General features: G+C 38.4%; 1 protein-coding gene across 5 annotated transcripts in view; it reads left to right on the top strand.

Moving 5' to 3' along the window:
• RIN2 (Ras and Rab interactor 2) overlaps positions 1 to 27,520 on the top strand; it is a 247,291-nt gene that overhangs the window by 33,437 nt on the left and 186,334 nt on the right. For 3 of the 5 annotated variants that reach the window (XM_043989610.1, XM_043989607.1, XM_043989611.1), the window contains exon 2: positions 13,862 to 14,018. The exons of 1 other annotated variant lie outside the window; for it this stretch is intronic. The gene's annotated coding sequence lies outside the window, so the exon portion shown is untranslated. Of the gene's footprint in view, positions 1 to 2,307; positions 2,377 to 13,861; positions 14,019 to 27,520 lie in introns of all 5 variants that reach the window. One more of the 5 variants, XM_043989608.1, reaches the window with a different exon arrangement.

The following is a 27,520-nucleotide window of genomic DNA, read 5'->3' as shown; positions in this document are numbered from 1 at the left end:
GGCTAGCCACTTCTAAATAAGAGCTGCTTCCCTGAATAATGGCTTGGGGGGGGCAGCTAGGTGGTGCAGTGGATAGAGCACTGGCCCTGGATTCAGGAGGACCCGAGTTCAAATTTGGCCTAAGACCCTTGACACTTACTAGCTGTGTGACCCTGGGCAAGTCACTTAACCCCAATTGCCTCACAAAAAAAAAAATCATAATAATGGCTTTGGGGACTGGCCTGGAAGCTGGATTTGGTGGGGAAGGGACACTGATCACCTCAGTTTTTTCTTCTGTAACAGGGAAAAGTTTTAAATTTGTGCCTGTCTTCCTCATAGGAATGCTGTGAGAATAAAGGTGACATTATATATGTCATTTTATATACTTTGTTATCATCAATCATTGATAACAGTTAAATTCTCAAAATCTATTTGGAATAAGCTGGACTTCATTTACCAAAAAGGATGCTGAAGTAGATTGCTAGTTCAGAGTCAAGAAAGTAAGCCAAAGTCACAGGAAATCCCAGAGGGATCAGGAAGAGGAAAAATGATCATCCACTTTGGATTTGCCAGAAATTATACACACTGGAGTTTGGAGTCTTACCCATACCCTCCTGTTAGGTTCAGTTTGCTCTGCTGCTGAGAGTATTCTGTGTTCCTTATTTAAAAAAAAATAATGATTTATGACCTTCATATTGTGTACCATGTAGTCAAGTCAAGAAGTACTTATTATGTACCTACTATATGCCAGGCACTCTGTATACATACACATGTGTGTGCATACATATATACATGCATATATTTATATGTTTAAATGCTTTGGTGATTATAATATGTTATGCTATATTAAATTTGACTACACTGATGAAATTTATATCAAACCAGATTTTTATATATGAAGTTATCCAGGATGACCATTTGACCCTTCAGTGAAAGGCTGATGGTGGAAGAATGTTGACATTAATCCATTACTCTGAGTTTCTAAAGGTTTCTAAAGACTTGTGAAAATAGATAAGCAATAAGTGGTCTCTGAAAAGCTGTTCAATAGAAATTAAAAATAAGAAAATGTGTTATTTGATCAAGGACAATCATCAGCTGGATTTTACCCTTCTAGCTTTTTAGGACAGTACAATCTACCCTCTGCTTCTCTTTTTCTCCTTTAGGTGGTACAGAAGACAATTTGATAATTCATATATGGGTTTACAAGGTTCCAAGTTCTTACCTGGAGGTTTGAGAAAAGGTTAAATATGAAAGTGTTTTTTCATATTGTTGCTTAAAAACATCTTAGAAAAAAACAACAGCCGCAACAAACTGCTGTGTTTAGGCTCTAACTATAGTTTCACTGACTATAACCCACTATGATGTAGAGTTAATTATCAATACAGTTCTGGTTTTGGACCCATCCCAAGTGGTTTAGTTATTGGAAGTATTGGCATGGAAAGCATTTAGCAAGACCATAATGTAGATGGCATATTAAATGTCTTAGAGAAGAAGGAAGAATAGGGAAAATATCATATTTAATAGTAATAATAGACATTTGCATAGTGCTTTACGGTTTGCAAAAGCACTTTATGATACATTATCTCATTTGACTCTCACAATGATCCTGTGAATAGGTCGTATAAATATCATTATCTCCATTTTACTGGTGAGAAAACTGAAATTTAGAGAGGTTGTCACATAGCTAGAGGCAGGTTTGGAACCCGGATATTCCTGACTATAAGTTCAGAATTCTGTGCACTATATCATGCTCCCTCTAAGAGGGATTTATATGAATAATTATACAAGAGGAATTTTTAAAAGAACGTGGGGAATAAATAAATCATAAAATTATGGATAGCCCAAGCATTACATTGATGCCCACAAAATGTTAAAAGACCTAGAGGAAGTCTACCAAAGTATGGGGTATATCCTCTCTACAAGATTTTGGGGAAGAAAAAGGCAAGCGTTGCTCAGGATGCACTGATGTAAGGAGTGTACACATCTGTTAAATCAGGACTTGATCAAGGTAGAAGAACTTGAAACTTCCCAACTTGAAAATCCAAGCTTCATTTTATTTATCTACAAAATGAATACTTTCAATCTTATTTCAAGGTATTCGTAATATTTCTTCTCCCTAGGTCTTCTTTTGTGCAGTTTCTGTGGAGAATGTTTTCATGTGGGGAAATAAGGCACTAGCGCATGTCCCCTTAGAGAATGGGAATTGGGTTTCTCTCTCAATTTACTTTCAAAGTAACTTTTACTGGAATAGACCCAAGTTACTTTTGGTGCTCATCATCTTTTTGAGTTGCAAAGATTTATATATCTCTTTCTTTCTTTTGGCAAAAGAAAGTGATGTGACGTGATACTGGAGACATCTGAATGTTTACTTTGTCCTTGAAGGCTGTTAACAACACAGTAAGTAGGCCAATGTAGTCATTACCAAGGTAGAGTAATGGGGCCCTTAGACTAGCTCTCAAAATTTGTTGCATTGTGGGCAAACAAGCCCAATTAGCATTCTTGGCAATAATAAAATGAAGTAACCTCAATGGCTGTTAAATTTCTTGGGCATAAGCAGAAACCACCCAGGCACTTTTGTAAAGTACAAAAGCATCTGACTGAGAAAGGGGGACAAAGTGCCAAGATTAATTCATGGGGCTGTCTGCCATGCATTTCAACTGGAATTGGCCTAATACCCAACCCCTGATTTCATTTTCCTCATTTCCCCTCTGATCTGCTCTCAATAACAAGTACCTACCCCCACTGTCATACCACTCAAAAGGGAAACATGACTAATCTGTTGCTGAACTCTTAGAAGAAGATTTGCCATCTAATGAAGACTGAAATTTTTAAAACTTTTGAGGACTAAGCAAGGTCCTACCACTAACTCAATTGAGTATTACAAATCTTTTAATATTTTATATACTTTTTTACTTTACCTGTACCTCGTTCTCATTTATACAATGGGTTTACAAATTTGACCTGATTTTTTTGGTACTTAAATAATTCTTGAATGTAATATTGTGTTGTTGTTGTTGTACAGTTATTTCGATTATGTCCAACTCTTTGTGACTTCACTTGGGGTTTTCTTGGCAAAGTACTGGAGTGATTTGCCATTTCCTTCTCCAGCTCATTTTACAAATGAGGAATTGAGGGAAACAGAATTAAGGGACTTGCTTGGGGTCACAAGCTAGTAAGTGTCTAAGGTCAGATTTGAACTTATGAAGTCTTCCTGACTCCAAACCCAGCATTCTATCCATGGAGCCACCTAGTGGCCAAGTGTAATATATGGCCCAGATGATTTTCAAATCTTTTTAAAGACTAGTATCATCCTAGTGATATATGTGTGACATCACAGTTGCTGAAAAATGAAAATTATGGGCAAAAATGAGTCAGTTGATGAATAAACAGTTATTGGGCACCTACTACATGCCAGGCATCATGTTCATTGCTGGGGATACAAAGAAATACACGAGGGGGCAGCTAGGTGGCACAGTGGATAAAGCACTGGCCCTGGATTCAGGAGGACCTGAGTTCAAATCTGGCCTCAAACATTTGACACTTACTAGCTGTGTGACTCTGGGCAAGTCACTTAACCCTCATTGCCCCGTAAAAAAAGAAAAAAGAAACACACACACAAAAAGTAGCTCTTGTTGTCAAGTAATGCACAGTCTAATGACTGTCTAAGACAACATGGAAACAACTATATGCAAATAAAATATATACAGAATAAATTGGAACCAATCAGCAGAGGGAAGGCATTAGTATTAAGGGTGATCAGGAAGGATTTCTCATAGCAGATGAACAGCCCAAGTACTGCCCAAGTATCTACTTAGATATATGGCAGGATACACCAAGGATCACATGGGATGAGAAGGCATGGATAGGTTGCTATCATCATTGTTGGAAGGAGTACCCTGTTGATGAGATAGTTCCATTGAAGAATCATCATTGTCATCACTGCTTCTACCACCACCACCATCATCATCTTCATTGCTGTTGTTATTATTTTCCTCATCCAGAATCAGTCCCTCCATATCCTTGTGGATCTTTTTTTTTTTTACTTTAGCTATATTCTACTCAATATTATTATCCAAGAGCACATATTTCAGAATCATAGAATTTCAGAGTTGGAAGAGATTTCAGAAACCAAAGAGTAGAAACTATATCTCCAAAAAAAAGTTCCCTATAAAATTTACCTGGCTAGTGACCATCCCACCTTTGCTTAAAGACTTCAGGGAGCAGCTAGGTGGCTTAGAGGATAAAGCACTGGTCCAGATTCAGGAGAACCTGAGTTCAAATCCGGCCTCAGACACTTGATACTTACTAGCTGTGTGACCCTAGGCAAGTCATTTAAGCCTCATTGCCCCAACCCCCCCCCCCAAAAAAAAAAGACTTCAAGTGAGGAACCCACCACATTCCCAAGGAAGCCTATTCCACTTTTAGATAGGTCTGTAATTGTTAGGCAGCTTGTGTTTTTTGTTTTGTTTTTGTTTTTTAATTCTTAGCAACCTCTTCCTGTTGCTTCCATTCTTGTCCTTTGGGGACACACAGGACAAATCTATGTGATTGTCCTGCAAATGCTTGAAAAAAAGCATCATGACTTCCCTAAGTCTTCTCCTCTCCAGGTTATCTATGCCTACTTCCTCCAAATGATTTTCATATTATATTAACTTTAGATCCTTTGCTATCCTTATCACCTTCTCTGGCAACCTTTATAGTTATCAATGTCATTCTTAAATGGTGGTGCCCAGAACAAAATCTTGCAGATGTGTTCTCATCGGGGCACATGGGACTATCACCTTCTTATTCCTGGATTCTAAGTTTCTCCTAGTATGTACAAGTCCTAATATCCTTCAAAACCAACTTTTCTAAGAGGTAGCCTTCTGGCGATCTACTTGGATAGAATTATAGAAACCACTTCTAGTTGGAAGATCTTGTTAACTTCCGGTCATTTGTGGTTGCTACAAACATGCGCCCAATAAGTTAAATTTCATGAAAAGTCTGGAAGTTCACATAGTTACTGGCAGCAGTGTTGGAAAAGGATATCCCATTGTTTATTTTGTGTGGACAGGCCATCCGTTTCAGAAGTCCTTTTTTTAATGCTTGACGACATTTTCTTTGTCTTGTTTCTTTATTTCAGCTTTAGCTTATTTACTCGAGTAAATAAAATCAGAAACAATAACAGATACTATCAAAGTTAGAAGTATATTCTATAATTATTAACTGTTCTAAAAGATAAGGGTTACTAAAACAGTGACTATCATGATTTTTTTTTAAAAGACACATAGGTCACATTTAAGCACTTTGGGAATTTATTAGGAAATCTCATTTGGGAAACATAAGAAACATAAACTAATGGGATGAGAAAAGACTTCCTTAAATTAAAGATTTTCTTAAATTCTTCTGGATCCTAGGCAGGGATGTTATTTGAAGGAGAGCAGGGATTGATGGGAGAGAGAGAAGACAATCCACAAACATGGGGATGGCACTTCACTCCAGAAGTGAAGACTCTGATCAGGAATAGGGTTTCAACAGCAGCAGCAGGAACCAAGGCATTGACTTGGGACAATGCCAACGAGAATCTGGACCGAATAGAGCATGGGAGCTATGATAATCTGGGTGTGTTGTGCTACACAGAAGCAGGAAGGTAGGATCAGAACAGAGATATATGCAAACAATGTCTTCACCCACGTCCTAGTTCCACTCAAGCTACTGGGGCTTCCTCCTGGTGGTATTATAAATTTGTTTATACAGAGATGAGGAAAAACTTTTCTGGGGAGGAAAGAAAGAAATAACTTTTCATTTGTTGATGGGTTCAGGGATGAATGACTTTTTATGTAGTTTGTAATAAATGTATTTTGTATTCATATGTCTATTGAAAACTTTCATTTCCTTAGGAGAACTGTATATCCTAAAAAATGAGGTTAATCTAGATGACAGAGAGAGAAGGGAAGGAGGAAGAGGGAAAAGGAGAGGCAAAGAGAGGAGAAGAGAGAGATGAGAGGGATGGGAGTGAATACAAGCCATACCAAGGGGGCTAGAAAGACACTTGCTGAGATTGAATCTGGGTTGACTTCCCCGAGTAGAGAAGTATTGGTACTCTACTTGACACTTGGGTTCCAGGTAGAATTGTGAGGTCCTTGAGGACATAGACCATCTGTCAAGTACCTGAGAAAAATACAATGTCTTCTACATCACACATGTCAAACACAACACACTTGAGTGAGTGCAGCCAGAATCAGATTAAAATGCCGTTCCTATCTGATTTGAATGTATTGATTTATTAATAATTGTTCAGTCATTTCAGTCATACCTGACTCTTCATGACCTACTTTAGAGTTTTCTTGGCAAAGATATTGGAGTGGTCTGCCATTTCCTTCTCCAGCTCATTTTACAGAAGAGGAAACTGAGGCAAACAGAGTAAAGAGACTTACCCAAGGCCACCAAGATATTAATAATCTTTTTATCTATATCTGTATCAATAAACATGTGTGGTTTCTAAGTCAGTATATGTCCTGGGAGGATCTTTATATATGGTTTAATGGCCTTCATTTCTATTTGGGTTTGATATCACTGAAAAGAGGTAAATGAGCTTTTATGTGAAGACCCTGGTGTCTGGGAACATAGCATTTCCTGAGGGAGCCCATTGCATTTTTGTATAGACACAATTGTTGGGAAGTTTTTCTTTATATCAAACCCAAATTGGTCTTTTTCAGTCTATGTCTTTGCCCCCACTTCTGTATTTTGGGGTCAAGCAGTTATTAATCAGTGAACATTTATTAAGTGCCTCCTGGGGTGCCAGGAATTGTGGTGAGTGCTAGAGATTTAAAGAAAGGCAAAAAAATAGTCCCTTCTCTCAAGGAACCAACAATCTAATGGACTAAATAGAAAAATCCGATCCCTCTTCCCCATTGCAACCCTTCAAATACTTATAGGCAGCAGCTATCATGTCCTATTGTTCCCCCTCTCCACCGCCTGCCTTCCCTTCCCTTCTAGAGACCAAATTCTTTAGTTCATTCAATCAATCCACATATGGCATAAATTCAACACCTTCCTAAAATCTATTACCCGTAACTGAATTCCAGATGGGGTATGACTAGGACAGAGTGCTGTGGACCTGTCACTTTGTTATTTCTAGACGTTGCTATCCACTTTCTGTTAGTATAAGGTTGCGTTTTCTTGACTTTCCTGGCTGCCAATCACACCATTGACTTATGTTGACCTTGCCACCCACTAAACCTTGAAATCTTTTTTTCAGATGAACTGCTGTCTAGCCATGCCTCCCCTAAGTTACACTTGGGAAATTGGCCTTTTGCTTCTGTCAAAAAAAGACCATAGAGTTCAGTATTTGAAGAAGCTTTACTAACCAGAATGGAATTATGGACATTCCTAATTTTTCAAAGTAAATGCCATGTTTCATAGCTACTTCTCAATTTAGCAGCAAAAAACCCCATTGTTCTTTTTTGAAAGCTATTCATTTCAAACAGCAAATAGATAAGAAACACAATAACCTAAGAACCTATCCCAAGTTTATGTTTTCTTGAATCTACCATATTTGCTCTGATGTTTCCCTCCCCCATTATAAGGAGTTCAAATGCAATCTGTTTCTGCCGTTCTACTCTGTTTCTGCCCTTAGAGTCTGTTCTTAGTTGTCAGTCAGTCACAAGAGAAGGAATTAGCCTGGATACCAGTGCATTACACAGGATAAGACTGACCCTCACTGCTGAAAATAAGTGAAATATTGTCCTGACCAAACCTTCAAAGGCTCTCCCAGAGGAACCGTAGGATCATAGGTTCAGAGCAAAAAAGGGGTCTTAACTTATGGAGTCCAACCCCTTCATTAAAGATGAGGAAACTGAGGCGTAGTCAGACAGAATGACTTGCTTAGGGGTCACACAGCTGGCTAGGTATCCTAACTTCCATGGCAGCTAGGTGGCAGAGTGGATAAAGAGCCAGGCCCAGAGCCAGGAAAACTTGAGTTCAAACCTGGCCTCAGACACTTACTTACTAGCTGTGTGACCCTGGGCAAGTCACTTTACCCTGTTTACCTCAGTTTCCTCATCAGTAAAATGAAATGGAGAAGGAAATGGCAGACCACTACAGTATCTTTGCCCCCAAAAGGGATGGTGGGGTGGGGGTCAGGAAGAGTCTAAGACAATTGAAAACAACTTAATACCAACAATCCTGTCTTCCTAGGGAAGGATTACTTGATTCCCTTCATATTCTAACTTCTTTCTATGTGCAGAAGGATTCATATTCAGGGCTACACTTTAAATCTAGAGATCATTATAGGTCTCTAGGGAAGGCAGAAGACTACTGAAAGGAGAGAGAAGTTATCTTAACTGTTTACAGGTTCAGAAAGAATAGTTTGCAATTTTTGTTGGGTTACATAGAATGTGCTCTGTAGCTCATGCCTTGGTAGCTTGAGGTAGGTAATGTAGAAAGTAAGGGTCCTTTTCTTTTCCATCTGCCTGCCACCTCTGTCTTTGTCCTTAACTCCCCTTGCTTGCCTTCCCCACCTCAGCTTCACTGGATACCAGGATTACTTTGGAGCACAGCTCAGGTGTAGCATCCTTACAGGAGGCATTCCCTGAATTCCTGTTATGCTCTTCCCCCTCTGAAATCGCTTTATATTTTTTCTGCATATATTTTGTGTATATTTATGTTTCATTTTTACTTTAAATTCCCAGCACAATGCTCGACACAGGTAATAGACCCTCAGTAAAAGCTAATTGATTTGAGGCAGCTAGATACAGTGGATAGAGCACTGGCCCTGGAGTCAGGAGGACCTGAGTTCAAACCTGGCCTCAGACACTTGACACTTACTAGCTGTGTGACCCTAGGCAAGTCACTTAACCCCAATTGCCTCACAAAAAACAACAAAAACAACAACAACAGAAAAAGCTAATTAATTTGAATTATATTAACTTTTTATTCATTCATTATTCATTAATTGATGGGTTGATTTGTTTATTTGTTTAGCAAAGACCTAGGCTTGGGCTAAGTTCCTCTGCTCCCAGGGGAATCCTGAGGTGGGAGCATAAGCAAAAGAGGTATTTATTTAGTGTCACAGGGGAGAAGTGGTGGTTCTTAGGTATTCCTCAATAAAGAATTAAATTCTCACACACCGTCCAAATAGAATTAAAGTGGTGGGGCAACTAGGTGGCACAGTGGATAAAGCACTGGCCCTGGAACTGAGTTCAAATCCAACCTCAGACACTTGACACTAGCTGAGTGACCCTGAGCAAGTCACTTAACCCTCGTTGCCCTGTGCAAAAAACAAAACAAACAAACAAACAAAAATTAAAGTGGTCTTTTATTTGGAGCTAGAGAAAGTGACCCAGTGGGAAGTCAAAGACTTCACCCCTTGGGGAGGAGGGCTTAGAAACATCCTTCTCCTCCAACAGAGAGAAGATAAAAGCTTTTATAGAGGATAAATGGGGTGTCCACTTGAAAACTGGAAGGTTCCCTTTTGGGTGGGTTGGGAAAGGCTTGAATACTTGTCATATTCCTGAGAGTCGAGGGTTGTTTTTTTTTTTTTTTTAATGATGGTCCTGACCTTTGGAGTTATCTCTGTCTCCTAGCTCAGGTCAAGTAGTAGCCATGCCTAATTGACTTTCCTGCTATAGAATTTTATCTCCCCTTTCTTTTTAGGTATGTCTGCCAGGATATGTAGTTGGTCAGTGTAAACTTTAATAATCCCTTGATTCCTCGATATGTCTGTCCTGTTATCTGGTCATCTTTGATTTTGCTTCTCACAGGAGAAACTTGTTCTGATTTATCCTAAGCCCCATGTTATCTAGCAAACAACCCCCAATTGTGAACCCTCCTTGTGTGAGCCCAGACCTTCAAAAAAGGCCACAGGTTCGCTAGATTTTAGCAAAATTTTTGACAAGATTTTTTCATGGTTTTTTTGTGTACAAGTTGGAGCAATATAATATATACACTACCATAGTGTTTGTCAAATTATTAAACTGAATCAAAATGAACCAGTGAGAATATAATAATCCCCTTCACTACTCCCATTCCCACTCTTAACACCATGGAGATGACCATCAAATCAATTGTTTTAAAAAAATCTCTCCTGAGAATCTTGGGATAGAAGCAAGCTCTATCAAGAGTGGGACTCCAGGACTGATTTAGTCCTTTGCATAGTTCTCTGAACATGGAATACATTCTTTTTTTTTTTTTTCCTCTTTTTTTTTTTGGTGAGGCAATTGGGGTTAAGTGACTTACCCAGGGTCACACAGCTAGTAAGTGTTAAGTGTTTGAGGTCAGATTTAAACTCAGGTACCCCTGAATCCAGGGCCAGTGCTCTATCCACTGCGCCATCTAGCTGCCTCCAATGGAAGACATTCTAATAAATCTTTGCCAGTGATGAACACTGCACACAGTAAATGTGACAGAGAAGCCCATAAGGATCTAAGTAGAGCAGGTTTCTAGCTAGTGTAGTCATTGTTGAGTTCATCTCAGCAGACACCACCAAGTTAACTGGCAATTCTTAACTTTTATGCTTGTCTTTATTTAGAAGTTTAAATTTCCAATTTTCTTTTCATGACTCATAGGCTGGTTGATACACCTAGGAGTTTATTCATCTTTGTGCCCCCCATGGTGCTTTGCATATGGTACATGCTCAATAAATATTTGTTGAATGAATAATTGTTGCCAAGGCAATGGAGCTTCTAATGAATTATGACAAAGTAATTATACTGATTTGGCTTTTCCCAGCAGGGAAGCTAGATCTAAACTTGATCATTTAACCTTCTCGAGGTTAGGAATGCTTTAACCATTCCCCAGAGAAATAGTACTTTGTTGAGAAATTCAATTGAAACCTAAAACTAATTAGCATTGCTCTTAGGAATACAACTACTTTAAAGGGAAACAACCAGTATTAAACAACTGAATTGGTTGTTGTGTACACAAGTTGTTACTAAAATGTCACTGCAGGGAAAAAGTCAGAGGTTATAGCAGTTATTAACCACAACTTGTAGATAGCATCAGTCAGGGCAGTGGGTCTTTTCCCCCTTATGGTTGTAAAATATTTACCTAAGCTGAAGTGAGTCACGTTAATACAATGTTGGAGTCACAGTCTGGAAGACCCAAATTCAAATTTCTCCCCTGACATTTACTAGCTGTATAACTGTGGGCCAATTACTTTTCTGAATATGATGTTATTTGGGAAATAGATCCAGGTGTAATTGAATTAATGCTGGTCTCATTTTAAGTGAAATTGATTATTATTATGCTATGTCAGGAAATGTGTGTGGTTTTAAGCTTTTCCCTCAGTTCTGTGATTTGTAATATGTGCCTAATATTAGTTGAACAATTCATTGTTTTAGAGATATTGTTAGGATGTGAATTCTTTCATTCTTTTGAGTTATAAATTTAATTGTTAAAATATTGGTTTACATATGTTTTAAATTTTAAAAAAACTTTTTTAGAAATATAAAAAAATTAAAATTTTAAAAAACAACAATTACTTATTTGAACCTTAGGTATCACCCCAAGGCTATGTTATAGATTGGTGTGATTTTATTGACCTAAAATGGATCTATACCTGCCTTACATTCTGAGAGTATTTCTTAAAATTGTTTCATTATTTTAAGTATCAGAAAGCAAGAACTATTATAATTCAGCTTCTTATATATCAATGAAGCTTCAGCTGTTGTGATATTCTTTTTTTTTTTTTTAGTGAGGCAATTGGGGTTAAGTGACTTGCCCAGGGTCACACAGCTAGTAAGTGTTAAGTGTCTGAGGCCGGATTTGAACTCAGGTACTCCTGACTCCAGGGCCGGTGCTCTATCCACTGCGCCACCTAGCTGCCCTCTGTGATATTCTTTTAAACTGTTTGGGAGTCAATTATTTCCTCTATATTTCCACGTAAAATTTTCTCTGAATTTTTTTTTTACCAGAACTGTGATTTTATTGGTGTAGGAAACTTCCTCTGCCAATGCTGATCTGCACCTCTTCTCCAGTTAATAGTTTTAGAGGAATGAGAAAGTAAGTGACCTCCACAGGATCATATCTGAGGCAGGACTAAAGCCTAAGTCTTTCTTATTGACTCTAAAACCAGCTCTGGAATTGTCTAAGCCCTCAAAACATGGGGAAAGGCAGGGTGGTCCAGGGGAAAGAGTGATGGATCTAGAATCAGGGGTTATTGTTCAGTTTGTTTGTTTTTTTTCAGTCACCTCTGACTCTTCATGACCCCATTTGGGCTTTTCTTGGAAAAGATACTGAAATAGTTTGCCATTTCCTTCTCCAGCTCATTTTACAAATGAGGAAACTGAGTAAAAGCAGGTTAAGTGACTTGCTTGGGGTCACACAGTTGCTAAGTGTCTGAGGCCAGATTTTAAACTCAGGAAGATGAGTGCTGTATCCACTGAGCATGCCACCAAGCTGCCCTGGAATCAGAAGGTCCCGGGTTCAAATCCTAGCACTGCAGCTTATTGTCTGAGTGACATCACCTTGAGCAAGTCACACTTCTGTGGGCTTTAATTTTGCAGCTGTAAAACAAGGCAGCTGGACTAGCACACCCTGTTAAGGTCCCTTCCAGGTCAAAATTTATGATCAGAGGATTTGATGCCTGTCAATAATTCCCTAAGCATTTATTAAGTAGCTTCCACGTACCAGACATTGCCCTAGGCTAAAGAGAGAGAGAGAGAGATTTTAAAATATATATTGACATACATAAGATTTGAATGTTTGTTTCTTGGAAATTTCTGTAGTTATTCAAATTGATCTGTTTCTACAGTTGAAAGTTCTGCAAACAAAAGTAATAACATGATCTATGTTAAAGTTATATCATGCACCTATTGGCATTAGTTCATTTCCAGTCCCTTCAAACATCAAGTGATTACAAAGATAATGTAAATAAATGGGGAAATTGCTGTTTAGGAAATCAAATCTTGCAATTAGCTCTTCATTCAACTTTTCTGTGAAGAAGTTTTGTTCACTGAGATTTGTTTTACCTGCTTATTTGCTGTGCCCCAGTAGTAGAATACAGAGCATCTGGTGCGGTAGATAGAGTGCCAGGCTTGGAGTCAGGAAGACTCATCTTCCTGAAATGTAATAATTAAATGTTGATTTTTTTTTTAAATCTAGTTCTCATGGATCCCAAGTTAAGAGCCCCTTCGTTAGAGGGAGAAACAAAAATGAATGATTTACTGGCAGCCCTGGTGAAAATAGGTTTGGTGGAGAAAGAAAAAAAGCAAATGGTTAAAACGTTCAGGGATAGTATGAGAATAGGATAGGATGTCTACGGGGTCTGGCTATATTTCTATAGATATTTCCTTAAACAAATAAAAACTAGCATAAAGTAGAGGAAAAAAGAAAAACCCAGGAAGACTAATTAACCAAAATGGAAGAGCAGGAAAAACATTTTCTGTATCTTTCCTCTGCTATAAAGAACCATTTGAGAGCTTGTTTTTTCAACCTGAGAGGGTACATTCAAACTCTCTAAGGAGGAATTTCCCATTTGTTTGGAGGGTAGATGTCAGAATTTATGAGAATAAAATTAGTCATTTTTTTAAAAATTGATGTCAAAATTTGTATCTTACATGTAATTTGGGAAAATAAAATTCTAAATATAAACTTTTTAAAAAAAAAGAATAGGGGACAGCTAGGTGGTACAGTGGATAAAGCACTGGCCCTGGATTCAGGAGGACCTGAGTTCAAATCTGGCCTCAGACACTCAACACTTACTAGCTGTGTGACCCTGGGCAAGACACTTAACCCTCATTGCCCTGCCAAAAAAAGAAAAAAAAAGAATAAAACTAGTCAGTACTTGATAATGACTATGATTTCATATGTTCCCTAGAGGTGGGATAAAAAGTGTATTTTGTTTGTGATATTTTCCCAAGCTTCACAAAGCATTAAATGCCCAACTTTTGGTGTATTACAGATTGGAAAGACCAAAATAAAGTGAGAACTATACATGAAGAAGAGTCCCCGTCTACTTAGCCCTCACTGAAGTAGATAAGAGACTAACCACCACTCTTACGGCATCCAGGATTGTAACTGACAATTGTAACAAGGAAGAGAGATGCGGGAATGAGCAGGTATGTAAGGAATAGATTATGAAATCAAATTTACTTTGGCCCCATACCCGGTTTTTGTTGTGGTGGTTATATACTCATGTGTTTGACCTGTTTATAAAGTGATAGGGAATGTTAAATATCACTCTTTTGATAGTGTGTCATTTTCTGTGATTTATTTTGGGCTCCCAGAAGTTAATTATTAGCATGAGCCATTTTTCTCAGTCTGCCCAGAGACAGTGTTAATTTTGACATTTTCAGACATAATGGTTTTGCAGTTCATTAGATGGTGAGCTAGTGGGATAAAGAGACAAATAATTCAGAAGCCTTAGAATCATTTTTTAAAAAAGGTAATAAGTTATTTCTGAGAGAGAAGACTCTGTAGCCCTATTCTGCTTGGTCCTGAAAAGCAAAACTAGGAACTGTGGGTAGAAATTATTAGTCAGATTTTAGCCCAAAGCAAATAAAAACTTCCTCTCAATTAGAGTGGTCCAAAAATGTAATGAGATACTGAAGTCAGGAGAGGATTTCCCCTCATTAGAGGCTGTTTGGCCACTTCCCAGGAATGTTGTAAAGGTGATTCCTATTCAGATATCATTGGACTAATTGACTTTGAAGTGTCTTCCAATTCTAAGATTATATGATTCTATAATTCCTCCCTTCTCATGAAAGCCTCCACCTACTCCTGATTCCTACGTCTCTTCGTGTTCCTTCTATTTCCTTTGCTTTACCTTCCTGTTCTCTTGATCTCTTAAAGTAGGTATTCTCAAAATTCTGACCTTGTCCTTCCATTTTCATCTTTTTATACTCTTTCTTTTGTTAATTGCATTCATTCCTCTGGCTTCAATTATGATCCCTACTTAAATGACTCCCAAGACTCTGTGTCCAAGTTTAATCAGCCCTTGAGCTCCTTAGATATTCGGGTATCTATAAGAATTATCCCATAATCATCTCAAACTTAATATGCCTTGATTGAATATGTATAACCTGTTATCAAATTACTGTCTCAAGGAAGGGGAAAGGAAGGGAAGAAGGGAGAGAATTTGGAACTCATCATTTTAAGCAATGAATGTTAAAAATTGTTTTTACATGTGATTGGGGAAAAATAAAATATTATTAAAGCAAAAAAATCAAAATCATCTGGTAATTATCATAGGAAAGTGGAAAAAATTAACATTTTTTTCCAAGTGGGTCTTAGTAATGGCCTTAAGAGCCAGAAATAATGGGAATTCTTTTTAAGTTCTCTATAATTATGTACTATGACTAGACTATAAATGTGAGTTATTTTGTTTTCATATTTCAGTCAATAAATAAAAATTTCTTAAGTGCCTACAAACTCCACCCTCCAACTAATATGCTCTAAACAGAACTTATTACTTGGCTTCTCTACTTTTGACTTCATTATTTCTGTCTATATAGTACCAAACTTCATCCGATTTATGATATTTGCTACCTTAGTATTGGAGGCAGCTAGGTGGCTCAGTAGATAGTGTTCTGAGCCTAGAGTTAGGAAGACCTGATTTCAAATCCAGATCAAAACCAGACTGTGACCCTGGACAAGTTATTTACTTTGCCTTAATCCACTGGAGAAGGAAATGGCAAACCACTTCAATATCTTTGCCAAGAAAATTCCATGGACAGTATAGTATGGTCTACAAGGTCATAAAGAGTTGGACATGTCTGAACAACAACAACCTTAGGGGCAGCTAGGCGGCGCAGTGGATAGAGCACCGGCCCTGGAGTCAGGAGTACCTGAGTTCAAATCTGGCTCAGACACTTAACACACACTTACTAGCTGTGTGACCCTGGGCAAGTCACTTAACCCCAATTGCCTCACTAAAAAAAAAAACAAAAAAACAACCACCTTAGTATTATCTTTTATTCTTCCTTCTTCCTTGTCTTTTATAGCTAGTTATTTTGAATTCCTGTTCATTTTAGCCTCACCAAATGTCTGCTGCACTCATCTGTTTTCATTGTATTCTCTAATTACCACCTACCTGAAATGACTATAATAGCTTAACAGATTTTTTAAAACCTTTTTCTATTTCCTCTCTCTCTCTCTCTCTCTCTCTCTCTCTCTCTCTCTCTCTCTCTCTCTCTCTCTCTCTCTCTCTCTCTCCTTGTTTCCTCATTTCCTGTGTAGCTTTACCTTTCTGGACCTCTGTTTCTTCATCTATAAAAAGGAAGGGATCAGGCTCAATGATGTCGGTCACACCTTTCAGCTTTAAGCCCTATAATTGCGTACAAATGGTCTGAAATAAGAGAGGGAAATGCTTGTGGACGAGAATGAATAGGTTTTCTGTTTATTTTATTTTATTTATTTATTTTTTTTTTAGTGAGGCAATTGGGGTTAAGTGACTTGCCCAAGGTCACACGGCTAGTAAGTGTTAAGGGTCTGAGGCCAGATTTGAACCCAGGTACTCCTGACTCCAGGGCCGGTGCTCTATCCACTGCGCCACCTAGCCGCCCCAAGGTTTTCTGTTTCAAATAGGAAAGGGTTGTTCAGAGAATCTCTAGATGTTTTTTTTGTGCTTTTGCACTGGCATGAGAGATATTTTGCATCATTCTGCCCTAGTCCTACAAGGTTGGAAATAGTGTTTTCCCTCTGATCTTAGAGCCTGGACTCTAATGACCAAGAATGATGAAAGAATGATAATGAGGAGAGGGCTCAGGGTTGTTTTTTTGTACTCTCTCCTCTACAATCTTTTTTTTTTTTTCAGAAATCCAATTATAGGTCTAAAAGTGGGTGAATATGTGGAATCAGAGAAGGGGCATATACATACTTGGACTCAAAGGTCAACCATCCACAGAGAGGGTATGGGAGATAGGACGAGAAGGAATGTTAAGTGAAAAAGACAAGGGGGTGGAATTAACTGACTTCAAGTTAAAGGGTGACATGCCTTATATGGGTAATGTTTGATAATTCTGTCAAAAAGGTTAGTGCAGTCATGGGCTGCATTGATAGAAGTGTAATATCCAGAATAAGAGAAGTGATAGTCCCAAGCATCTAGTTGGTGAAGAATTTAGAGCACTGGGCCAGGAGTCAGGAAGACCAGAGTTCTAATCCCACTGCAGACACTTACTAGTCAGTATGACCATGGGCAAGTCACTTAACCCCTATTTGCCTCAGTTTCCTCATCTGTAAAATGGGGATAATAATAGCATCTGCCTCCCAGGGATGTTGTGAGGATCAAATGAGATAATAATTGTAAAGCATGCTTAGCATGGTGCCTGGCATGTAATAAATGCTATATGTTAGCTATTGTGATTATTACTATGTGATATTGTGATTTGCCTAAGGTCACACATAGTAACAAACTCTGAATTGGAACTACAGTAGGAACCCCGAATTGGAACCAACTGATTGCTGGTCCAGTATTCTTTCCATCACAGCAATCATTGTTGTGCTCCAGCATTCAATACAAAAACTTTAAAGATGTTAGTGTACACCATGTAACAACAATCTCTGTTTAAAGGCTAGATGTTAATTGGTTCCAGAAAAAGAAAATTAATGAGGTTTTGGGTTAAGTTAATAAGTGTTACTTTGCACTTGGGACCTACTAAGCACTCATAAAATATCTTTTGGCTTCAATTTTTAAAAAATTTTCAGAGTGAAATACTGAAATAGATTCAGGAAATATGTAGCTGAAATACGCAGGATTCCAAGATGCTGTAAAAATCATGATTATTCGATTTCATATATTGGTGAATATATACTTTCTCATCCATTTCTTCTACACAAAGAGCAAGTATCTTGCTTCAGATGGTTCCAGACTGAGAAAATACAAAAGAGGAAAACATACTTTGAGTACAATTCAGAAAGGGGTGGCAAGGAGAGTCAATGGAGAAGAAATAGGGATGAGTTTAGGGGAGTCATTAAGGTAACATGATATAGTGGAAAGAATACTGGATTTGCAGCCAGATGACCTTGGTTCAAATCCTTACTTTTCCATCTGCTACCTGGAGCAAGTCACTTAACCTGTGTGAGCCTCTCTTTATCTCTAAAATGGGAGGATTGACCTATATGATCTCTTAAAATTCCTTTCAGTTCTAAATCTACAATACTATGATTGGGCAAAGTTGGAGAACAAAGTAATAAATGTATTGATGTATTGAAATGAGAAAGATAATTCCCAGACTAAATTAGGTTAAAAAAGAAAAGAAGTTAGAGAAGAAATATATGGAAAAGTTAGGAACAGTCTTAACCCCATTACTTTGTAATATTGGGGGAAGAGGAAGGTCTGTTTAATGAGCCGGCTGTCTGTTAGTTTTCACTATTTATAGGTATAGTACTAGCTAATTTTCTGAATGACTACTAAATCACCAGAAGCCAGGTTGCACCAAAGCAGAGTTAGAGAGCTCTGGGCATAGCCAAGATTAACTGTATCTCCCAGATGGTTGTAATTTTGACCAAACCCTACTTTCTATCACTCCCCTTATGCTAGAGTATGGGCACAAGGATAAATATTCCAGGGACATATGGAACAACAGTCCACTTCTAGTGTTCTGCTCCTAAAATAGTTTCTTGCTTGTTATTAAATCATACTTGGTATAAAGTGATTTCCAAATCATTCCCATGCTCCAGACATCTGAGTTTTTCACCATCTTTCTCCTTTCCCCAATTGGCATCTTGTACTACACCTGTGATACTGCTTGGTTTAAAGAGTGCTGAGGGGGCAGCTAGGTGGCGTAGTGGATAAAGCACCAGCCCTGGATTCAAAAGGACCTGAGTTCAAATCCAGCCTCAGACACTTAACACTTACTAGCTCTGTGACCCTGGGCAAGTCACTTAACCCTCATTGCCCCACCAAAAAAAAAAAAAAAGAGAGAGAGAGAGAGAGTGCTGAATTTGAAGTCAGGAGACCTAGCTTTCAAGTTTTAGCCCAATACTTATTAACCCTGTGATCCTTCTCAAGTCTCCTAACTAATCTGAGCCTTAGTTTCATTACCTGCCCTATCGGGTAATTATAAGAAAAGTGTTTTACAGACCTTAGAGTCCCATAGAAATGTGAGTCATTATTATTGGCTTACACATTCTGTGGTTCCTAGCCTGCTCTACTGCCACCCCATTCCTCAACACCCCCCCAACACACACACACACACACACACACACACGAAATGAAATTTCTTTAGATATATTAAGTGATAAAGAATTCTAGAGTCCTTCTGTTCTTTGCACTCCATTTTCAGCTGAAGGCAGATGTTGCCATCATCTGGCTAACACTTTTAAAGTCACTGCACCCAGCACTGAGTTTTTCTATACTATGCTTTTTTTCTCATCCACTTTTCTAATACTCTTTACCCCTGCTCCAATTTCATCCAAGTCCACAAAATGTCACTGGGAAGCCTGGTTGCAATGAAGCAAAAGAAGTTTTTCTTTGCCCAAACTGGGAGGATAATTAGCCCCCAGAAATGAGAAGGTAGAGCTGGACATTAGCTTTGGGACTTTTACAGAGACCTTAACTGTCTCTGTTATTACCTTTTTTTTTTTAATTTCAGAATTTGGAGAAGTTGAGTGCTCTCTTACTCTAAATATGTTGAGCCTTAAAAAGCAGAAAGATTTCTTTAATGAGACCATAGAGATCCCAAATGTGGGGCTTTGGTTATATAGGAATGAAAACTAGAGCCTCCTAATTCCTGCTAACCATAGTCCCTGATCTCTCTTCAACCAGCTGTTTATTGAGTATCTACTACAAGGAACTGTAGGTTTAAGAAAAAATTCTAAGACATGGCAGTTGCTCTCAAGGAATTTACCAGCTACATGGGAAGACAAGATCAACACACCTGAAACAATTAGCAAGCAATGCTTTGTTATTGCTGAGTGATTTCAATCGTGTCTCTTCATGACCCCATTTGGTGTTTTCTTGGCAAAGATAGTGGAGTGGTTTGCCATTTCCTTCTCCAGCTCATTTTACAGATGAGGGAGCTAAGGCAAACAGGGTCAAGTGACTTGCCCAAGGTCACACAGCTAAGTGTGTGTTTGAGTAAGTGTAAGTAAGTGTCTGAAGCCACATGTGAACTCAGGAAGAGTTCAGGCCTGGCACTCAATCCACTGAGCCACCTAGCTGCCTGTAAACAATAGCAAGCTAGATATAATTGTTAAATTTCATAGCAAAGAGAAGGCTTAGAAGAATTTTTAATGCCTTTTCTTATGAGATTTCTGGTAATTTAGGTTTTTTACATTGTTCCATGCAATAGTGTCAAACTCAAATAGAAATAGATGCGGGACACAAAGTGACTTAGAAAACCACAAATTAACATTATCTATGTTGTATTATGTTTTATTTATTTTATTAAACATTTCCCAATTCCATTTTAATCTGGTTCAGTTTATGGGCAGTGAGTCTGACACCTCTGTCTATGGTATCTGAAAGTATTCACATCAGTTTTCATATAGGAATTGATTAGGTCTACAGATAGGGGATTTTCTTTTTTGAGGATTATTTAAAAGTTATGAGGAACTTTTGAAGGTTTTTTTTAATGTTACTGCCTATTTTGTGGGTAGGAGAAAAAGATGAAGACTTACTAGTGGCTGGTCTTTTTACCCCTACATTACATGTTGGATTTGGATATGAGAAAAAACAAATGAGAGAAACATCTTCCAAAGTCATTTTAGGCAAGAAACATTTAATCTTATTATGAATGAAATGTGAAAATGTTATTAAAAGCTACAGGTAGGGGGCAGCTAGGTGGCGAAGTGGATAGAGCACCGGCCCTGGAGTCAGGAGGACCTGAGTTCAAATCTGGACTCAGACACTTGATACTTACTAGCTTTGTGATCCTGGGCAAGTCACTTAACCCCAATTGCCTCACACACACACACACACACACACACACACACACACACACACAAAAGCTACAGGTAGAACTAGGAAAACAATATTCACAATGACTATAGCATTATAAATGGAAAGAATAACAAACATTGAAAGTGAGCTCTGAATTTGGCCAAGCTTGGAACCAAAGATTAAATGTACCCTTCCCTTCCATCTTTGCAAAGATGAGGGGTGGCTATGAAGGTGGAGCATGATATATACTATTGGACTTGACTGAGTGTTGGCTAATTTAGCTGAACTTTCTTTTTCCTCTTTCTTTTTTTATTCTAATTATAAGGGAGCCTTTATTATTATAAGGAATGGTTCTCAGGGTAGAAAGGACGAGATATATCTTGGGAAATGAAGGTAATACAAAAGCAACTTATGAACAAATGAATATATAAATAAAGCGTTTATTAATGCTATATGTAAAGCACTTGACTTAGCATTGGGGGTACAAATATGAAAGCAAGACAGTACCTACTCTTAAGGAGCTCACGTGTTAATGGGGAATATCATGTCTATGGAAGGTTTCAGATGGAATAAAATGGAAAGGTTCCATGGTTCCTAGGGTGCAGTGGTAAAGCATATGGTAATTCATCTTCTTTAATGTCTTCTCCATTGATAAAATCATATCAATTTCTGATGTTCAACCATTTGATAGTGCCAACGGCTTGGGTGATGAGCATCTTCACAAGTTGTTTCCCAAGATAATGGCTTCATACCCAGGACTAGAAGAATTGCTATTCTAAAGGCTCTTGAGTTCATCCTAGGTTGTCTCCAACAGGGTTTAAGGGGAGATGGTGGTCAAGGTGGTAGTGATGGTTTGATTTGCTTGGAACACTGCCTCATATCTTTCCTGGAGGCTGTTTCAGTGAGGCTGACTGGTCTACTTGGTGAGTGGTAGTTAGCCTTCTCTCCACAGGTGCCACCTCCCCAGATGATTTTGTGAGGGCTAGGCTGAAAATCAACAACAACAATGAATTTTAAGCTGCAGGTAACTAGTAAATACCAAAAAAGAATTTTGTTCTTTTGAACACCTTTTACTCTTGCTCTATTTATCATAAAAATTATAAAATATTTGAAGTGATTGGACTTCTTTCTCCTTCAGGGACAAGTTGTTACAATTTCAGTTTAATCTGCATGATTAATACTTTCCCCATCACCTTCTTAAGTCTACACCAGCAACAACAATAAATCAAACCTTAATTTATAGCAATTGCCAGTTTCTGAAAATTAAACAAGCAGCTTTCATAAAACAGCCCCAGCTCCCTCCTGCCTGGACTATACCATTCCTTTTCAGGTCATGCATGTAAATTCATACACCAAAAAATTCTTGCCCCCTAAAATACAGTTGTATCATGTCTCTGCTATATAACTGCTTCTGTTATTGAGGGGAGTCTGTATTATAGTGGAAGGAATGCTGGATTCACAGCAAAGGAATTTTTTTCATACCTTAACCTCAGCTGGGGTTTAGAGCATTGGGCCTGGAGTCAACAAGACCTGAGTTTGAATTCTACCCTAGATACCTATTAGCTTTGTGACCCTGGGCCAGTCACTTAACCAATGTCTGCCCCAGTTTCCTCTTCTTTAAAATGCGAATGATAACAGCACCCACCTCAAAGGACTGCTATAAGGATCAAATTAGATAATACATATAAAGCTCTTTTCAAACCTTAGAGCATTACAAAAAAACATAGTAGTAGTGGTGGTGGTGGTGGTAGTAATAGTAGTTAGTTAGTAGTGGTAGCAATCGTTGTTGTTGTAGTGGTAGTAATTACTTTTGTGATCTTGGACAAATCATTTAAACCCTCTCAAGTTCTTCATTGGCAAAAATGAGGGGACTGGAATAGATGCAATTAAATTCAACAAACCGACTGGGTACATAAAGTCTCTTCCAGCTCTAAAGATACCATATTCCAAATAGGGCTAAGAATATACAGCACATTTCAGCTAGAAATACACATTATTCCATTGTTCTTTACTTAGGGTTTTTGTGAGGATCAAATGAGATAATAATTATAAAGCCTTTGCTCGGTGCTCAGTGCCTAATAAGTACTATATACATGCTGGCTATTATTACTGTTGTTATTAAAACATGAGTGTTGTTATTTTTAAGTCTAAGAAAAGCACATACGAGTTTTTGTTCAGTTACTTGAAGGCTTTTCCAGTTCTTCAGTTGTATCCTTTGTTTGGTTTGCCAGATAGTTGTCATCTGTCTTCATAGGGTCCTTTAGAAGAGAGGTTTGACAAAGTTCTCATCCCAACACATATACAAAAACAAGCCATGTGGGGCAGCTAGGTGGCGCAGTGGATATAGCACTGGCCCTGGAGTCAGGAGGACCTGAGTTCAAATCCGGCCTCAGATACTTGATACTTAGTAGCTGTGTGACCTTGGGCAAGTCACTTAACCCCAATTGCCTCACCAAAAAAAAAGAAATTGATGTCAAAAACAGGCCATGCACCCACTCTGATAATCACTCCAGATCTGGTTCTCTTGCAAGTGATATAGGTAGTATGTATTGTCATCTCTCATCTATAATCCCCTGCCCACCAAACCCACTTCTTTCAACATGGCCCCGCAGATAATATTGGTTTAGAGAATACATCGATGCTGAATTAATTCACAGATTTCTGTGAAAGCTCACAAAGAACAAATACAGTAGAAAGGAGCGGTGATGTTTGAGAATAAAGGTAAGTATTTCTGATGTCCCAGATTCCATCACTCACATCCCATTTGGACTTTGCCTGGCTTTCCGCTTACCACTCATTTCACTGATTGTGATGGAGGAATTGGAATATTCCTTGCTCCTCATTGCCACTTCCAGACTGTCTGTCTGCCATCATTACATTGCAAACTTTTCTTCTCTGAGGTTGATGATATTCAAATTTATCACTTAATCCATATCCTATTAGATGTTATCTTTCAAGCCCAAGATATCATCCTTCCTTCCCCAGTGAGTTTTAGTACCAAACTTGGAGTCTTTCTTTCCCTGGCCCAACTCTTGCACTCATATACATATTAATGCTCACTCAAATACTCTTAATTTCCCAGTTGCTGAATTTACTCATTTCCCATGACCTAATTCTCCATTCTACCTCAGCTACATACCGAAATATGATCAGACTTGATCTTGCAATCACCCACATGTCTTTCACTTCCACATTCATGACCTCCAAAATTCCTTTAACATATCATGATTTTTATCATTACATCTCTCCCTATGCATTATGATATCCAAATCTTATTTTTGTTGTCACCATTGCCTCTGTTTCCTCTTCTTCTCAGTTCTTTCCCAGACCACCAACCCATGCACCATCTATACTCTTCTCCTTTCCCTGTCTAAAGTCCTTGGTGAACCAGTACAATTCTCTGCAGTCCCTTGCCCTTTTACCTTTTTGTTCATCACAACTTACCAGATCCCAGCCCTAGATTACTCTCATCATCCTTCTTCACTCCTATTCCTGCGCTGCTGAATGGAGCTGGAGAAAACCATAGCCCATACTGATTGGGTCAACTATAAATTTATGTTATTTAATCTCAACTGGGCCCTCACTGTAGCAAGATACATTTTCTACTCCTTTTTGGTTGATCACCCCACTCTCCACAGCATCTGTACCAATCCTTCTCTCTTCTCCAGTCTACCATATGTCATCTTCTGCCCTCACCTACTCAACCTTATATTAAACTGAAAAAATGAGGTCATTTGCAAAGAGAGCTCCTTCTGCCCTCCTCCCCATCCCATATCACTCAGCCATCTTCCTCCACTATCTCCTACCTGACTCCTGTCTTGGATGAAGGAGTGTCCCTTCTTGCCAAGGTCAACTGCTTTGCCTGCATCCTTGATTCTTTTTTCTGCCATCTTCTCCAGTAGACCACCTCCAGTATGATGCCTACTGTCTTCTATTCAGAATCTCTATAGCCACTAGTTCCTTCCTTGCTGCCTAAAATTATGCCATGTTTCTCTAACATGTTAAAAAAAAAAACAACTCACTTGATCCTTCCATCCTTCTGGTTGTCATCCTATTTCTTTCCTCTCTTCAGCTAAACTCCTTGAGAAATCTGTTTATCCTCCACTTCCTTCCCCTTTTTTGTATAAATATTCTACAGTCTGATTTCTGGCCTATTCACACTATATCATGTTACCTTAATGACTCCCCTAAACTCATCCCTATTTCTTCTTCTCCCTTGATTCTCCTTGCCATCCCCTTCTGAACTCAAGGTCTGCTTTCCTCTTTTGTATTCACTCAGTCTGCTCAGTTTTCCTCTTTGTGTATAAGAAATGGATGAGACAGTGTATGTTCACCAATATATGAAGCCTAATAAGCATATTTCCTGAATCTATGTCAGTATTTTGTTCTTAATTTTTTTCTAAAATAGAAGCCAAAAGATAGTTTATGAGCACTTAGCAGGTCCCAAGTGCAAAGTTACCAAGGATCTCTTAATCTAGTCTTTTCTCAGTCCTCATCCTTGTTGCCCTTTCTGTAGTATTTGACACTGTTGGTCATGTTCTCCTCCTGTATAGTCTTTACCTTCTGGATTTGCTCTTCTGGGAAAGGGAAAAGAGAAAGGAATGAACATTTCTATAGTGACTATTATATTCCAGGCACTATACTAAATGCCTTAACGAATATTATCTCATTTGATTATCACAATTACCCGGGGAGACAGATGCTGTTATTACCCCCATTTTACAATTGAGGAAACTGAAGCAAACAGAGAGGTTAAGTGGCTTGCCCAGCTAGTTGCTGTGTCTAGCCCACATACAGCTAATCAGCTTCTGAGTCCAGATTTGAACTCCTGTCTTCCTGACTCCAGGCCTAGTGTTCTATCCATCGCAAGTCCTAGAAGAAGCGAAACAAAAACCTCAGTCTTCTGAATCCAAATCTAGTATTCATTCCATTATACCCTGTGTGGTAAGATGTGCAAATACTATGCCATTCTCACAAATGAGAAAATGGGCTTAAAGACATTAAGTACTTTGTCTGAGTTAACATAATCAGTCCTAATCATGTAGAAATTGAACCTGAGTCTTTTAAGTCCAAATCCAGCACTTTCCTTTCCTTCATATTCTTGGCAGTAATTTCTGCACACTTGAGGCATTTTCCAAGTTTGGAATGAAAAATGTCAGTTTAGAAAACTAAACATGTTTATAAAAAGGATCCTCAAGAGTTATTCATTTGAAGGATGAATGTCAAATCTTAGTGAATTGGAAAACTCGATAAATAGGCCAGAAAAGGAAATCGTAATATTGAAATGACAAGTACAAAAACAAACTAAAAAAAAGTAGTGCCGACATTTGTCATTTTTTTAAAAATGAGGACCCTGTCTGTGGGTAAAACAAAGAGGGAATATATCAGGCATTTAGTTACCGGTTGGTTTTGTTCAAATTAAACTAGGGAATATGGGCCAAAAAAAATGGCCTGTCAAGACCTGATTATGTCAGACCACTAGACTATCTAATAGATTGGCAATCTATTGCAAAGGCATTCAGAACTGATTTTTTAAATGGGGCTTTGGTAAGTTACAAGTCTTTTTTTGATTTGCCTCTGGGTTACCACCTCCCTCAAGACAATCCTGTTAATGATTCTATAGCCTCTTGCTACTATCAGTCCTGAGAGTTGGTGCATCCCCACCCTTTGTTTCAGCAACCCTCTGTGCTGCCAGAAGAACAGAGATTAAAATTTTGAGTCCTCACTTTTAAAAAGTAGGTTCTTTAGGGGACAGTTGGGTGGCACAGTGGATAAAGCGCCCGCCTTGGATTCAGAAGGACCTGGGTTCAAATCCAACCTCAGACACTTGACACTTACTAGCTGTGTGACCCTGGGCAAGTCGCTTAACCCTCATTGCCCTAAAAAAAAAAAAAAGTAGGCACTTTATAAGTGGGGGTTTTTGGGGGTTTTTTTGTTTTTTGTTTTTTTTTTTAGGCAATGGGGGTTAAGTGACTTGCCCAGGGTCACACAGCTAGTAAGTGTCAAGTGTCTGAGGCCGGATTTGAACTCAGGTACTCCTAAATCCAGGGCCCGTGCTTTAACCACTGCGCCATCTAGCTGCCCCCCATAAGTGTTTTTTGACTAATAATAATAATGAATAACATTTGCTAGCTTTTTTACTAGCTGTCTCTCAGGCCTGGAATGCTCACCCTCCTCATTTCTGACTTCCTTCAAATCCCAGCTAAAATTCCACCTGGTGCATGAAGCTTTTCTCAACTCCCCTTAATTTGAATACCTTCCTTCTGTTGATTATTCCCAAACATCTCTCTCTTCCATTCTCCTTTGACCTTCAAATGAACAAACTTTTAACCAACTTTTTGATTTCTGAAGTTTTATTTGGATCATATTTTTACCCTATGGAGACAGTAATGCTAAGTACATAGGTGCTTGATGTTTATTTTGTATACATTTTGTTTTTACTTAAAAGCATGCAAGCAAGAGATGTTTATGACCAGGTAAAAATGAATAAGTGATTTATTGAGAACTGTTTAACTGTGATAGGTGTTGGTTTCTTAGTTGCATTTTGACTTAGTTGCCTCATGGCACAAAAGCACAACAAAATTTAGAAGCCAAAGCTTTCTGGGAATGTACTATCATTAAAGCCTGTTAAGTTTGTCTTGAGGGCATTTTAGGTAAGTTTGGAAACATTCAGTGTTTGTTTTCATTAACTGGAAAATGATTCTTCTTCTTTTCCATGAAAAAAGCAGAAGTTAGAGT

Source organism: Dromiciops gliroides, chromosome 2 (assembly GCF_019393635.1).
Source record: "Dromiciops gliroides isolate mDroGli1 chromosome 2, mDroGli1.pri, whole genome shotgun sequence".
Lineage (NCBI taxonomy): Eukaryota > Metazoa > Chordata > Mammalia > Microbiotheria > Microbiotheriidae > Dromiciops > Dromiciops gliroides.
This window is presented reverse-complemented; position numbering and strand designations above follow the sequence as displayed.